Source organism: Macrobrachium nipponense, chromosome 18, assembly GCF_015104395.2.
Source record: "Macrobrachium nipponense isolate FS-2020 chromosome 18, ASM1510439v2, whole genome shotgun sequence".
NCBI lineage: Eukaryota > Metazoa > Arthropoda > Malacostraca > Decapoda > Palaemonidae > Macrobrachium > Macrobrachium nipponense.
In genome coordinates this window covers 77,132,645-77,147,204 of record NC_087211.1, presented here as the reverse complement: position 1 = coordinate 77,147,204, position 14,560 = coordinate 77,132,645, and the positions used below count along the sequence as shown (strand labels likewise).

Genomic DNA, 14,560 nt, shown 5'->3' with positions numbered 1-14,560 from the left:
ACGTGACTACTCCTCATACAATATCAATAATTACTAATATTGGGAAATGCAGTGTTCCTGTCTTTTTCATTTCGACCCTTAACGCTGCCTAACCTCTGGTTTTCTAACCGGGGCACTTTCCGAAATGAATGGGAAACTTGCTTGTAATTAAATTGGCCTTATCTTGAATGAATCAGGGACCTGTAACGTTGGCTTTTCAATTGCGTTTACTGTGATTCTTTCTACTACAACACTAACAACTTATTATGCAACTTCCGCATATTGTCATTATATATTTCACGCTCTGTGGTCATATCTTGGATTAATCAGAGGTCCAATATTTTATACACACACACACACACATATATATATATATATATATATATATATATATATATATATATATATATATATATATATATTATAATTATAATTTGTAATGCATATATGTGTATTATATTTATTAAGTGAAAAGACACAATAACGTATGCGACTATTTTTCAAAATACGAGAATGGTAAAAAAAAAAAAAAAATAAATATATATATATATATATATAAAAGCAGCTGAATAAAATTACTTCTATTTCTTAAAAAGACAACTGACTTTTTTTTTTTTTTTTACGCTCCAGGAAAACCATTGAACAATCTTTCGGCATAAATTAAGAAATGGGGTCACGCAATGGCTGTTGGCCCATATCTGTAAGGCAGACATTGTGATCTTCTTAACGGCTGTCTTTTTGTCGGAAGATTGTTCGAGGGTTTCCTGGACTCACGCGCAAGCAAGCAAAAAAAAAAAAAAAAAAAAAAAAAAAAAAAAAAAAAACAAAAAAAAAAAAAAAAAAAAAAAAAAAAATTCGTCTGTCTTTTTCAAAAATACCGGTATTTTTTTTATTTTTTTTTATAGTCTGTTGACTGAAGAGGACCTTTGTGAAGACGGTCGAAAATACCTGTTTTAACCATTCTTGTATTTTGGAAAATACATTACTGTGGCTTTTTACATAAGTTTATATATATATGTATATATAACATGTATATATGTATGTGTATATATATATAGTATCATATACATATAGTATGTACATACATGTATATGTATGTATGTGTATAATATATATGACCCCTAATTAATTAAAGATTTGACCAGTTCCCAGACAAAAGGCTTCCCATTCTTCAAATGAATAAATAACCTCTGTAAAACATTCACTTAAGGCACTAACTGGTCAGACAGCATTATGGGTAAAGTAAAAATACACAGGAATAATGTATTTCCCCTTAGGAATTATCATACTGCAGAAGGATTGGCCACATACAGAGTTCGCCGATAGTGAACTTAATGATTGTTTAAAGGAAAATTTATCTATTTGTGATGGTTAAGTACTACTATCGATGATGGAAGTATTATTAACATGCCAATCATACGAAATGTTATGCACTGGGCATTAATATGAACAAAGGAGTGCAAAAATGTAATTTGCGAAATTGGAAAACCTAATTTTTTCAACACTAAACCTTAAACCATCAGTCAACTCCATCACAATAAATTCTGACTTGATGCCAGAATTAGACTAGGTTTCATAGGTGCTACGAAAATGAAAGTATTAGATGAATATGAATCATCAGAACAACATCAGGTAACTGGACAATCAGAATGATTACATAGTCTTAGCATGTACTACAGTGAACCATGTAGGGAGGAGAGACAGCTGAACCAAGGGAATTTATAAAATCTTGGTTCTGATGCAGTATATATACTTCCTACCCAGCTGACTACACTACTAATTCACTTGGGCTTTATGTTAAGGCTGTCATTTTTTAAAATTTTTATTTCCGATGTTGGGTGTGACCTTCTACAGTATTGAACTATCAGCAAGCAATATCAGACAAGGCAACAATCACTTCCTCGATCAAGACAAAATAACGTGTCTTTGCGCATTACGTTCAGAAGCAGCAGCTTGATAGGTCTAGGCACGAAGATAGATTATAGTGCTAGTAAATGAAGCATATGACAGACAACAAGAATTTAAACACGTGAACCATTCCACCCGAATAGCAAATTCACGGGCGGGCAGACAGTTACCAATTTTGTGGGTGGATGGCGATCATCAGTGGTTTAAGGTCAGATTAGCCTCACCGTGCCTACTGCCTGCATCGGGCCAATTGTTCTGGTAACACTGTTTAAAAGCGAGAGAAATACGGGCTAACCAGAGCGCCAGTCGTGTCCTTCCCTCTCATGTGGAAGGGTCTTTACGGTTAACCATACCAATGCAGTACACTAAAACCAGATTGATCAAGTTCGCAACGCATTTTACTGGTACGTTGCCTTCGGCGGTAAGTCATTTTAAAACGCATAACAAATACGTCGTTTCCTGCAATTATACAGACTGCCAGAAAGCAACTGTCGAAATTCAGGGTCCTCTAGTAATTAGTGCTTGGAGAACAGCTTTTTTTTTTTTTAACCTCTTAAGGAGTAATTGATAACGGGCCCGCAGCTATTGCGATCTATACTCATACCATCCGTTAGATATAGGCATCACACCGTTTTATTTTTGTTTAGCAGGAAGGATCGCAATTTCGAAATTAAACGCGGGTAAGATCAGAGACGAGGGTAACTATATAATCCATTCTTTTAAAAATAATAATTTAAAAAAAAAACTAATGTCAATGCTCTCTATTTGAATCATCTACTACATTTACGATTTATATTTAATGCTCCTACGACGAATAAAAGTTAAGCGTTTATGATGATAGGCATCGAATTGGGAAATGCCCACTGTAGAATTCTAGTCACCAATAGCAACATTTAAAACTTATGTCATCTACACTTGTTAATCTAGGGGTAGAGAAATTTGCTACATCGAAGCTATTTCTTGTATAGTGGGGCGTTGATTATTATCTGATATATGCTGAATCAAGTTTATCACCGCGCTCTAGTTTCCAAGAGCGATGTAACCTTCATTGGCCCATTGCCCGAATTCTTGTCTGTGAAGAATTAGGTCAATTTATGATTATGTCTGGCTCGGTTTATTGATAAGATAAAGGCTAACCACGTTCCACTGCATTTCTGCTGACTAAGAGACTGTCTGGATTAATTTAAAAACAATTTTTTTGAGGTACTAGCGCTTTCCTGATGGACTAATAAGCCCTTTGCTGTAGCACAGCAATCAGCGGCGCTAAGGCTTTGCTCAACGAACTTTGTTCGATGTGACGTCAGAAGCGGAGAAACTGCGGTCAAGTTCTGACTTTTGGCGCCGTTTCTCCGCTTCTGACGTCACATCGCACAAAGTTCGTCGACCAAAGCTCGACCGTGTGGACGGGGCCTAAGAAGCTCATTTTTCTCATTTATTGGGCATGCATGCAGGTGGACTTTGATCAGGAACATTGATAACTTGAAAGCTCTGGGAGTCTTACTCGCAATCCCTTTTGAAGTGAATGGAAACTGATATTCATGCAAGCATAAACAAGTCTGTTACATGATGCTTGGGCGTTTTAAAAAAGTTCGGTTCAAACCATGGAAGTTATGTTAATTCATTCTTGGTAATATTCTTATATACCAAATTTATTTGTATAAATCACTGTTGCTCTGGTCCATGCGAAGACTTTTCATCCCTTACAAATCTCCTCGTAAATGACTTAACACATGCTATAGGAATTTCCATAGTTAAATTACCTTGTCCGGGAGTCAACAGAACAAATACATGATAGTTTATATTAAGACTGGCGAAGGTGACATTCTTGTTGCTAGCAAGTATTATACCAAGAAACTGCAACGGATTGAACACAAAACATCCATATTAATATCTTCAGTCATTAGAATTACTGGTCTTGAATTTACAAAATAAGAGTATTGCATCTGAATATTTTTTTCATAATCTCATTCAATTGTGTATCTAGTCTGCGACTTAATGCATTCGCATGTACGAGCAGTATTTTCATGGTGTTAAAAATGTATGATAAATAGCATAACTTAAGCGACAGTGGAATATACATTACGAAAGATTAATAAAGAAGAGTTTTTACTATAAGCTATGGCATAACTGATTAATAACAGAATGGGATAAAAATAGCAGAAACTAATAGATTTTTGAACGTGTATTTTATTACTTCAAACTTTTTGTGGCCATCACACTTATTTATCCCATCGTTTCATGATTTCTGATAATACAAATTTATCACACCTCCCTCTCTCGAGAGTTTTTGATTGTCATTCTCTGTAATCATGTGAGCGACGCTAAACAGCATCGATCACGTCGACAATGATTTTACTGGGAACAATTTTACAACAGTACACTAAATTAAGGAAATATTTTTTATTTCAAGGTTAAAAACCTACATATACTTTCGCGCTCTCTTGCCTGTCACTCTTACTTTCAGTGGAGCCAAAGTTGTACCCCTACCCTTGAAGTTTAACTTTCATCTTCTCTAGCTGTTTCGTGCATCAGTAACCCAAATTTCTTTAAAGATTAATTATTCTCTATGAACTCAGTTTAATAATTCTATTTCCTCGCACATCTCTCTCGCTTTCTCTATGTATTATAGTATCTTACTCCCTTTCTTCTGTTTCTGAATAACTATAGTCGCCTAGTTACCAAGGTTGTTAGCTCATCCATACCTTCGAAATAAGCAGAAATTATACTTAAGAGGTTTACAGATGCATTATTTTAGGGAAATTTAATTTGAAATATAATTCCATAATTCATCCATTTATAAAAGATCCAGTTACAATAGCTATCAAAAGTCTCCTACGACTATAATTTAATGTATAACCGTCAAATGTTGTAATGGAAAGTTACAAACGTACGGGTGACTACCAAACTCGCTCAAATTTAACTTAACTCTCTATAATACCCACGAATGCCCAAGGCTCTGATTTAACTTGCAATGATGAAAAAGGCAGAAGTAATATTATACCATAATTTTCAAATTAATTTTTTTTTTTTTATCTGGGAAAGTACAGCCTAGCTACCATTAACACCTTATCCAAAATAAGATTTTAATGTAATATAGCATAATTTTCAAGTAACTGTACTACAACTGGTGAAATACAACCTACTGAAACAATCCTTACAAAAATTTTTGAAAACCTGGAATTCATAAGCTAATTAAGGAGGACAGGGATACTGAACAGTGATATATTGAGGTCTCCAGTACCAAACACTGACACCAAGACCACAAGGAGCATACAAATTTAAACCAGACCAGTGGTATGTAGCAAATGCTAACAAATGAAGCTGCAAGGGGTACAACAAAAATGCTAACAAGGTCAAGCCTATCTAGTAATGCCCACAAGGCTAACGGTACCGGAAAAATACTAGCAAATTGATTTTTGTTAGTTTGTTTGAATGGTGTTTTTACGTTGCATGGAACCAGTGGTTATTCAGCAACGGGACCAACGGCTTTACGTGACTTCCGAACCACGTCGAGAGAACTTATATCACCAGAAATACACATCTCTCACTCCTCAATGGAATGGCCGAGAATCGAACCCGCGACCAGCGAGGTGGGACGCCAACACCATACCAATCACGCCACTGAGGCGCTACTTGCAAATAGAGTGACCACGGGTACCTAGCAAATACAAGTGGCCAAGGATACAAAAATGCTAACAAGTTGGCGGACTACTGAGCAGTTACTAATACGTAAGTAAGTGTAGTAGCCAGGGTGGCAACCACTTGGTAACAAGTTCCCGGGGTTACCGGGAGATTGCTAAAAATCCGGCGTCCATGGGTACCAACCAAATGCTTATAAAACATTAAAAGGGGTAACAAAAAATATATTAATATAGTCACCATGGGTATGTGCATTATGGTAAACAGCTGCTAAGCAAAGGTCTATAAACTAAAATGTGGCCTACACACTGCTAGCATAAAACTGACCAACTTTATATTATTTAGTCTAGGTTCTAAAACGGTATTCGTACCACAGGTAAACAAAGGTCTGCCCATTGTATCACTTATTAGTCCTGATGTTTCTAAGCTTTATGCCAAAATAGTTACGTTATTCAAATATTTATACTTTATTTTTTTCACAAATACAAGAAAAATGAGTATATACGCTATACAATAATATTACGAAATCAAAATATTTTTTGAAATTCAAAATCTTTAAATTTATGGCAAAAGCTGAAAAAAAAGTTAAATTATAACTTCACACATAAAATATTGAAAATGCACCACCTGGAAAAAAAAATAGAAGGCAAAACCTCCTATGAACCTGGCCGTAGGTCATAAAGACCTACGTAACACGTTCATGGGAGACACTCCACCCCACCAGGGGCGCCGGCCCTGTAGAGGTGGAGGTTATATATATATATAATATATATATATATATATATATATATATATATATATATATATATATATATATATATATATAGCTTTGAAATAGACATACAACACCTCTAGTTATTAAACCACTGATCAATAAACCAACCTGAAATGCTGAGTATTTCTGTTCTATAGGGTTTTAGCAAATCCTTCAGTTCAAAATGACGTCACGAATACTTCCGAATTCATACTCTGAAAAGAAAGAAAAAAAAAAGTCGTGCGATTAGAAAGCAGCTTAAATTCAAGGGGCATCTGAAGCATTCTTCATGGCATTCTGCAGGGTCTTTTAATGCTAAATTAAATGCTTTCCTGCTTCAACACAAAAATAAGCAATTACCCGTAAGTTGTTAAAATAAAAGGTAGATCCAGGCAATAACTCCGCGTTCGGTATTTTGGAAATTACAGTTTCCCGATGTATTTGCGTTTTTTAAGATTTTAGTTAGTTTTTGTGGGTCGACTGTAATTAACCTACAGGGGCTAATACTAAACAAGGCGAATTACATTTGATGCCCTATTCCCTCTAAAGTGGCTGTCGTATTCGTGGGAACGTTCCTTGCAGTCCGTGCGGAGTTATTGCCTAGAATTACCAAAATAAAAGTATCATAAGCAAGGCTTTAGTCATTAATTCAATCAGTTTGCATCACGTTTCAAAGTATCACATACCGACTAACCTTCTTAGGACTAATGAAAAAAAACCGCTGTCAAATGAAAACCAAATGCACAGGACAAACCAAGCAACGGTACACTTCGGGAAGAATCCGTTGTACTCGCCAGACCCTGGAAAAAAAAAATATTTGTAATATGGTCTAAAATCCAAATGATCCCAAGTACGCTAAACAAATTATGATAATATATGGCTATAAATATAAATGAACAACTGTAGCCTGCTTCTGCGAGAATAAGAGAACTGTTCAAGTAACAGAAATACAACAAAAGTTGCAATGAAAAATAAAGACAAAATTTCCCATTGCCGACGTGTTAACTACTTCAGGTATGGGAGCATTAAATTTGGGCACCAACACATCAGTCAAGGAATCAATCTAGCGTAATATTTATGAAAACCATTTAAAAACTTTTAACACCTATAGCTAAGTCGTGTTTCAAACATACACCGATAAACCAATTAGTCACCGAGTAGCATTCACTCAAATCACGAAATATTCGAACCATTAACTAATCTGCAATCACTTAAAAAGTCGCGTTAAACATGAAAACTTCACATACTACTGATGAAACAAGCAACAGAAACGAAACTTAACGTTTGACGGCTTGAGCAGTGTGCAGTCTGCAACTCTCCATTTCTTCACGTAGACCTTGACGGAGACCACCACGGAAAAAAAAATTAGCACGCTCTTAACCATCTACTTAATTCGATACGGTAAAGTTGATGAACGCGAGCGGGACAGACAGACACACTAACGACCGCGGGACGGGAGGAGTACCAGCCTTTGTTGATCTTCGCAGCAAGGACCATGGAGCCTGCATATTCAGGCAAGGACGATCTTTAAAACTGATACAGCAGTTTTCTTTGTTTTGTTTAAGGGGAGACTGAAAAGTTTCTGCTTGTGTTTTAACTATGGTTATTTGACTATGGGTTTTTATACATTCCTTATCTTATTTTTTGTTAAAATTTATAAAACGAGAGTGAGAATTACTCGGTTTTGATAAGTATAAAGGTAACTTAGGGGAAAATATTTCTGTATTTTCAAAATTCTGCCGCTTTATCCAACATTATAATGCATTATATTTCTTCATTTGTTTGATGTGCTCCTCTCGATTTCTCTTTCTTGGAGAGAGAGAGAGAGAGAGAGAGAGAGTTTCAGCTACGTCAAAAATAAAGTTAACGGAGACCATATCAACCTATCATTCTCTATCATTTTCGTGCTAGAATCGTGATATCATATATTCATTGCGTAGGTACTATTTGAATTAGGCCTATGTTGCTGATTGACTGCATCACGATTCGTTCTCTGGTTCAAGGCGGTTGCGGTACTCTTTCTTCGACACCAAGAGTATGAAAAACGTTTCGACGCACTGACAACGGTACGTAGCAAAGAGGTGGGAAAATGTCAAGGTTTAACATTGGAGTATTTTCGTTGTAACTCGTACCACCAACTCGTTGCCATTACGAATCTCGACGAGTTGCCCCTCTCATTGTCTCCAATTACATCTGGGTCCTTAGTTTCAGTGGATATAAGGATGGATGTATGTTATGCTTAGGACAGATTCAAATGAACCACGATGAAAATGAGTAAAAGATAGCGAATAGTAGGGGAAAATGTGATAGAAGCAACATGTAAAAAAACTAGAGTTGAACAGAAACTTCCATTTTACAAATGAATAAAAATTCTATGCCGTACAAATGCGATTGAGGCATCAATATCACAAAAATCCTTAGGGTTAACACTTCCTAGCCCCATATCTTTTAAGTGCAAAAAGGTGTATGATAAATTGGTTTACACACACACGCACACACATACATACACACACACACACACACACACATATATATATATATATATATATATATATATATTATATATATATATATATATATATATATATATATATATATGTGTGTGGTGTGTGTGTGTGTGTGTCTGTGTAGAATTCTACTGGCCACAATGCCCTCTTAATTTCTCGAATTCTTCGCGCTTTCTTGGATACGCTTGTCACAACAAAGCCTTAAGATCCAAGCTCAAAGAATTAGGAAGAAATCATGATGTCCGGCAGCGGAAACAACCCGCGATACCATAATCATCTGGTCAGGTCGGCAACGTGACCTCGTCGTGATTATGGCATCGCGGATTCGTTTCCCGCCACGGGACATCATGATTTCTTCCCATTTCTTTGAACTTGGATCTTAAGGCTTTGTAGTGACAAGCGTATCCAAAACAGAGCGAAGAATTCGAGAAGTTAAGAGACCTTTGTGGCTATTACACTTATTATATATATATATATATATATATATATATATATATATATATATATATATATACACATATATATATACACACACATATATATATATATATATATATATATATATATATATATATATATATATATATATATATATATATATATATGTAATAAATCATCATATTACGACCTAAGAAGCGTCTACAATAAAAAAAAAAATCAAGGTCTGCGTCGTCTCCACCCTCTTCCAACTACTTGCTTGCATTTTTTTTCTCTGTCTTTCTTTCAATCCTGCACATCCTGCGACTACTCCCGGGAGGGCAGAGGGGGGCCCCCCCGCCCCCCCCCCCCCCCCCCGCCCCCCCCCCACCCCTCGTCCTTGAACGTTGCTCCCAGGCGATTATTACGCAGCCACTAGGTTATTATGCTGGGGAAAAATCTGTTCTTTTCGTGTTCATCTCGCAACACAAAATAGTTTTAAGACAGACTCGCTCATTTTTTTTATCTTACAACCTTCACCTGTTGTTCATAAGTCAATATACAAACCAGGAAAACGCAGACTAAAAACACAAAAGTGAGGTTACAGCCCCATTTCTAGCCAAAGAAGGCTTTATCTTGACAGAATAGAGAACTTCAAAATGTGACCTCACTTTTGTGTTTTTAATCTGCGTTTGGCTGGTTTCCATATTGACTCAGCGTATTTATTGTTCCTTTGTAACGTCCATTTTTGTGACTTAAATTTTGTATTTTGCTTTATTTTATTTTATTTACTCACTTTTCTTGATTAGTCATCTTTAAAAGTTTTATTTATTTGCTATGTTTTAACGTATTCTTATAATTCTTTTGTCATTTTGCTGTGTTATTGTGAATGTTATTACAAGAATTATAACGTCATTCATTTTAATGTGTAGGCTGATAACGAGTGATAGCGCTGCTCGAAACATGTCCCATTAAAGTTGTACAAAACGCTGTTCCGGGTTTTGGCCTTGGTGTCCTTACTGATACACACACAAAATCGTGTATGTGACTGTCCGATCCGGATGCCATTCTGAAAAGTCTTGAAAGCTTTCAACTTGGAAGTCGAAGCGCGTCCAATTGCGTTGGTGATATGCCATCATAACGTATGGGCAGACGCCAGTCCTATTGACGTTTCCAAGGACATGCAGTCAGCGGCAAATAAACCTACTGGAATTTCTGTAAAATAAAATGAAACTTTTCTCTAGCATTCACTTTCTTTCGAAAACAAAACCAGACCTTCTGATGAATTTCATAGGTTACAAGAAGTGATTTGTGCACCAATACACGATTATTAACATTAGCAATATGTAGAATCTACTGGTCACTTTTTTTTTACCTGATACATAAGCAATATCATTTGATAACCTTTGTGCTAATAAAACTAGCACCTAGCTGTTTTGTTAGAATAAAAAGGTCTCATTTAGTGACACATACTCTGTTAATCATGAGAGCGGTGGTTTTCAATTGAGTTGTTTCTTACTGGTGGCTAAAACTACAAGGAGAATATAAATAAGGGGCATCTTGTCCCCGATGCCCACGTTGGGTATATAAAGGAGTATGTCTGAAGGAAAAGGATTGCATTCTGCAGTGAGCACTTCGGGGACCTACAAGCCAGATTCTCCTCCTTGCAGGTAATCGTTTTGATGTCTTTTGTTACACAACGATAAACATCAATCAATTGCAAATTCAGAAGTTTAAAAACAGGAGAAATAGCTTACTCCGAAAATATTCTTTTTCTTAATCACTTCAGCTGCACTAGTCACTAAATTTACTAAATCCCCTTTTCCGGCTCTATATCGCGTCCATATTTAACTGGACACCGTCAATATTAAATTTCTAAAAGGAATTGTAACTGTTCTTGCTCTATGTAATGAGCTCTAGAGCGTACTAGTTCCTTCGTTCTTCGACTTAGGAAGGTCTTTCTTGCCATAATAATCATAATTTCTTTTAATGTTTTTAATCAAATCGCTTCTTGGCCACTCTGGAATCCATTGATAGATGTCGGGAGGCGTCATTTGTTTTACTATATATATCATTGTGTTCTTTTTCGGATCAATAATATTTACTTTTAGGAGGACATATGAGACTGAAATAAGAATGAAATAAACGCGGTGTTATAAATGAAAACTGTTATAACTCTTTAAAATAATATTTCACATTTCTGGTAAACGATAAACAAAAAATATCCTTTTCATGTAAATTTCCATCAATGGACGAAAACACGAGCCTAGCCTGAAAGGGTGATTTTTTCGATCCTTATAAAATGTAGTATATGTCCGAACGATTCCACCCCCTCATAAGTAGAAGTAAACAAAGAAAACCAGCCACGACGACAGACAGACTAACTGCGCATTCCTTTCAGGTAAATGGGCGCAATGGCATCTCCCCGCATCGTCACTGCTCTCCTGATCACTGTGTTGACCTTGGCTACAATCAGCGAGGCTCTTATGCTGTGCCCCTCCTTTCCCTCCTGTTGCTATTACAGGCAGCGTAATGGCCGGGACAGCTGCCACAAGTTTTGTCCTCCCTGCAGGGGAGCCAGGGGATTCGTTAACGGCGTGAGAAGGAGGCCGCTGGCACCTCAGATCATCGAGGGAAACGGCAGGGTTTTCCGTAGGGGCAGAAGACCAGACCTTTCCTTCATCGCCGGAGATCCTTTCGCTTTCCCTAGCGACGACGTCCCAAGTCCTCTTGTGATCTTGTAAAACAGTTTGCAGCTTCAATTTTCTGGAATGATTCAAAAAGAGCTTTTCGGACATGGAGTTAGATGGCTTTCCATGGGCGCATTTTACTCTGTTTCCAGGAGCCGGGTCATGGAGTTAGATGGCTTTCCATGGGCGCATTTTACTCTGTTTCCAGGAGCCGGGTCATGGAGTTAGATGGCTTTCCATGGGCGCATTTTACTGTTTCCAGGAGCCGGGTCATGGAGTTAGATGGCTTTCCATGGGCGCATTTTACTCTGTTTCCAGGAGCCGGGTCCATGGAGTTAGAATGGCTTTCCATGGGCGCATTTTACTCTGTTTCCAGGAGCCGGGTCATGGAGTTAGATGGCTTTCCATGGGCGCATTTTACTCTGTTTCCAGGAGCCGGGTCATGGAGTTAGATGGCTTTCCATGGGCGCATTTTACTCTGTTTCCAGGATTAGCGGGTCATGGAGTTAGATGGCTTTCCATGGGCGCATTTTACTCTGTTTCCAGGAGCCGGGTCATGGAGTTAGATGGCTTTCCATGGGCGCATTTTACTCTGTTTCCAGGAGCCGGGTCATGGAGTTAGATGGCTTTCCATGGACGCATTTTACTCTGTTTCCAGGAGCCGTTTCATGGAGTTAGATGGCTTTCCATGGGTGCATTTTACTCTGTTTCCAGGAGCTGGGTCATGGAGTTAGATGGCTTTCCATGGGCGCATTTTACTCTGTTTCCAGGAGCCGGGTCATGGAGTTAGGTGTCTTTCCATGGGCGCATTTTACTCCGTAGCCGGGTCATGGAGTTAGGTGGCTTTCCATGGGCGCATTTTACTCTGTTTCCAGGAGCTGGGACATGTAATTAGATGGATTCCCACGGACTCATTTGACTTATGTTTCCAGAAGCTAAGATATGAAGTTGCAAAGTTTCTTTGGGGGTGTTTAACTGTTTCTAGAAGCCAGTACTACTTCTTCTGTCGGAAAAGCGAAATAAAGTGTACCTGGTACTTTTAATACTTCTTTTTGGGAGCTGCCGTTTTCTTGCAACCTGATTATAGTGAAGCCAAAGAAAGGATGTTGCATCTAGAGCCATCGTTCCCCATAGCCAGGAGTTTCGAGAGAAAGACACATTGCCAAGGGCAGTTCTCGGCTGAGATTGCTGACAAAGAGATAGTTTGCAAAGCAATAATCGCCATGATTCAGTTTCTCGAAGTGGTTCTGCAGGTCGAGTTCGATTATCTTCTCGGAGTCATATGTGAATTTATTTTCGATATTTTTTCGTCGAAGTGTGCGACAAAAGCAACTAATTCACTGCAAGAAGTGGCTTCCATTGGCCAGTATCTTATTTGTGGGTAGTATCTATTGTAATTAACATTTATTCTAATTAGCGTTTCGTTGTTTGCTTGAATATCGGAATCCGATATTCTATTAATAAAGTATAGTTTTACCTGGGTGCTTTTATTGACTCTGATCTTTTGTAGTAAAACATCACGGAATATTTTTAAAATAAAAGTAGTGTGAAATCACCGCAGCATATTACAAAAGCAGATCCAAATATAGTGAATTAATATTCACTAAGGTTAATATACCACAATTTACCTGCATTTACTTTGACTAAGTGGACTAAAATTGATTCCGCCATGTAAATAAAAAATTAAACAGGAATAAAAAACATTTAAATGAGTTTTCATTAATCATTATTGGAAATAAGACACAAAACTGATATTAAAAGGAAAATTCTAATAAGAATTTTGCTGAAGATGATACAGATGGAATTCTCTTGTAACAGAACATTTTTACCATTCATGTATATATATATATATATAATATATATATATATATATATATATATATATATATATATATATATGTACATATATACATATATATACATATATATGTATGTATATATAATATATATATATATATATATATATATATATATATATATATATATATATATATATATATATGGGTTTTTGTTTGTTTTGTTGTGGGTGGTGTGAGTGTAGCCCAACAGAAAATATTAGCATTCGTTAAGTCCACTTTGCTGATTACCAATCAATGAGGTCTGCTTCACAAGTGTGCTTTGAGTTATAGATCCCTTAGAATGTAAGGAACTCCCGAGGTATTGTATAAATGGACTGGGTATTCAACGACGCATGCGACTTACTGTTTGTGAATATAAAAATAACGCTGTATGTGACAAAAAAAAAATTCATATATATTTAGGAAAGATAAATCAATCATACTATAATGGGCGTAATGTCTGTCTGTCTGTCTCTCTGTCTGTCTGTCATTCAATCACGGCCAAACGGCTGGTCAGATGGGCAGGAAACTTGGCAGGGTTATGGTGGTGACCCCTAAAATGGTTTGTAATGGGGTTTCATCCAATCTACACCGCTCCTTTGTAGGGGGTGGGGGTGAGAAGGGATTCCCTGAAACGGAGCGGTTTCTGGCCGTGAAACGAGGCTGGTTATTCCCGTAGACTTAATTACTTTACGATTTTTCATACATAATTTCTGTACAACTTCCCCGAAGAAAGTCGCGAATATTTCAGCTCGGACACAATAGAAGATGAAAATTATCATCAATATCCGCAAGATTTTTTGAATAATTTAAATCCATCGGGACTGC

At 37.0% G+C, this 14,560-nt stretch overlaps 1 long non-coding RNA gene across 1 annotated transcript; it reads right to left on the bottom strand.

Moving 5' to 3' along the window:
• Positions 1-6,380: 6,380 nt before the first annotated feature.
• LOC135196853 (uncharacterized) lies at positions 6,381-7,744 on the bottom strand. Its single transcript, XR_010310492.1, has 3 exons — positions 7,563-7,744; positions 6,975-7,080; positions 6,381-6,495 (listed from the first exon to the last, which is right to left on the bottom strand). It is a non-coding gene; the product is annotated as an uncharacterized LOC135196853 (long non-coding RNA).
• Between the last annotated feature and the right edge of the window lie 6,816 nt (positions 7,745-14,560).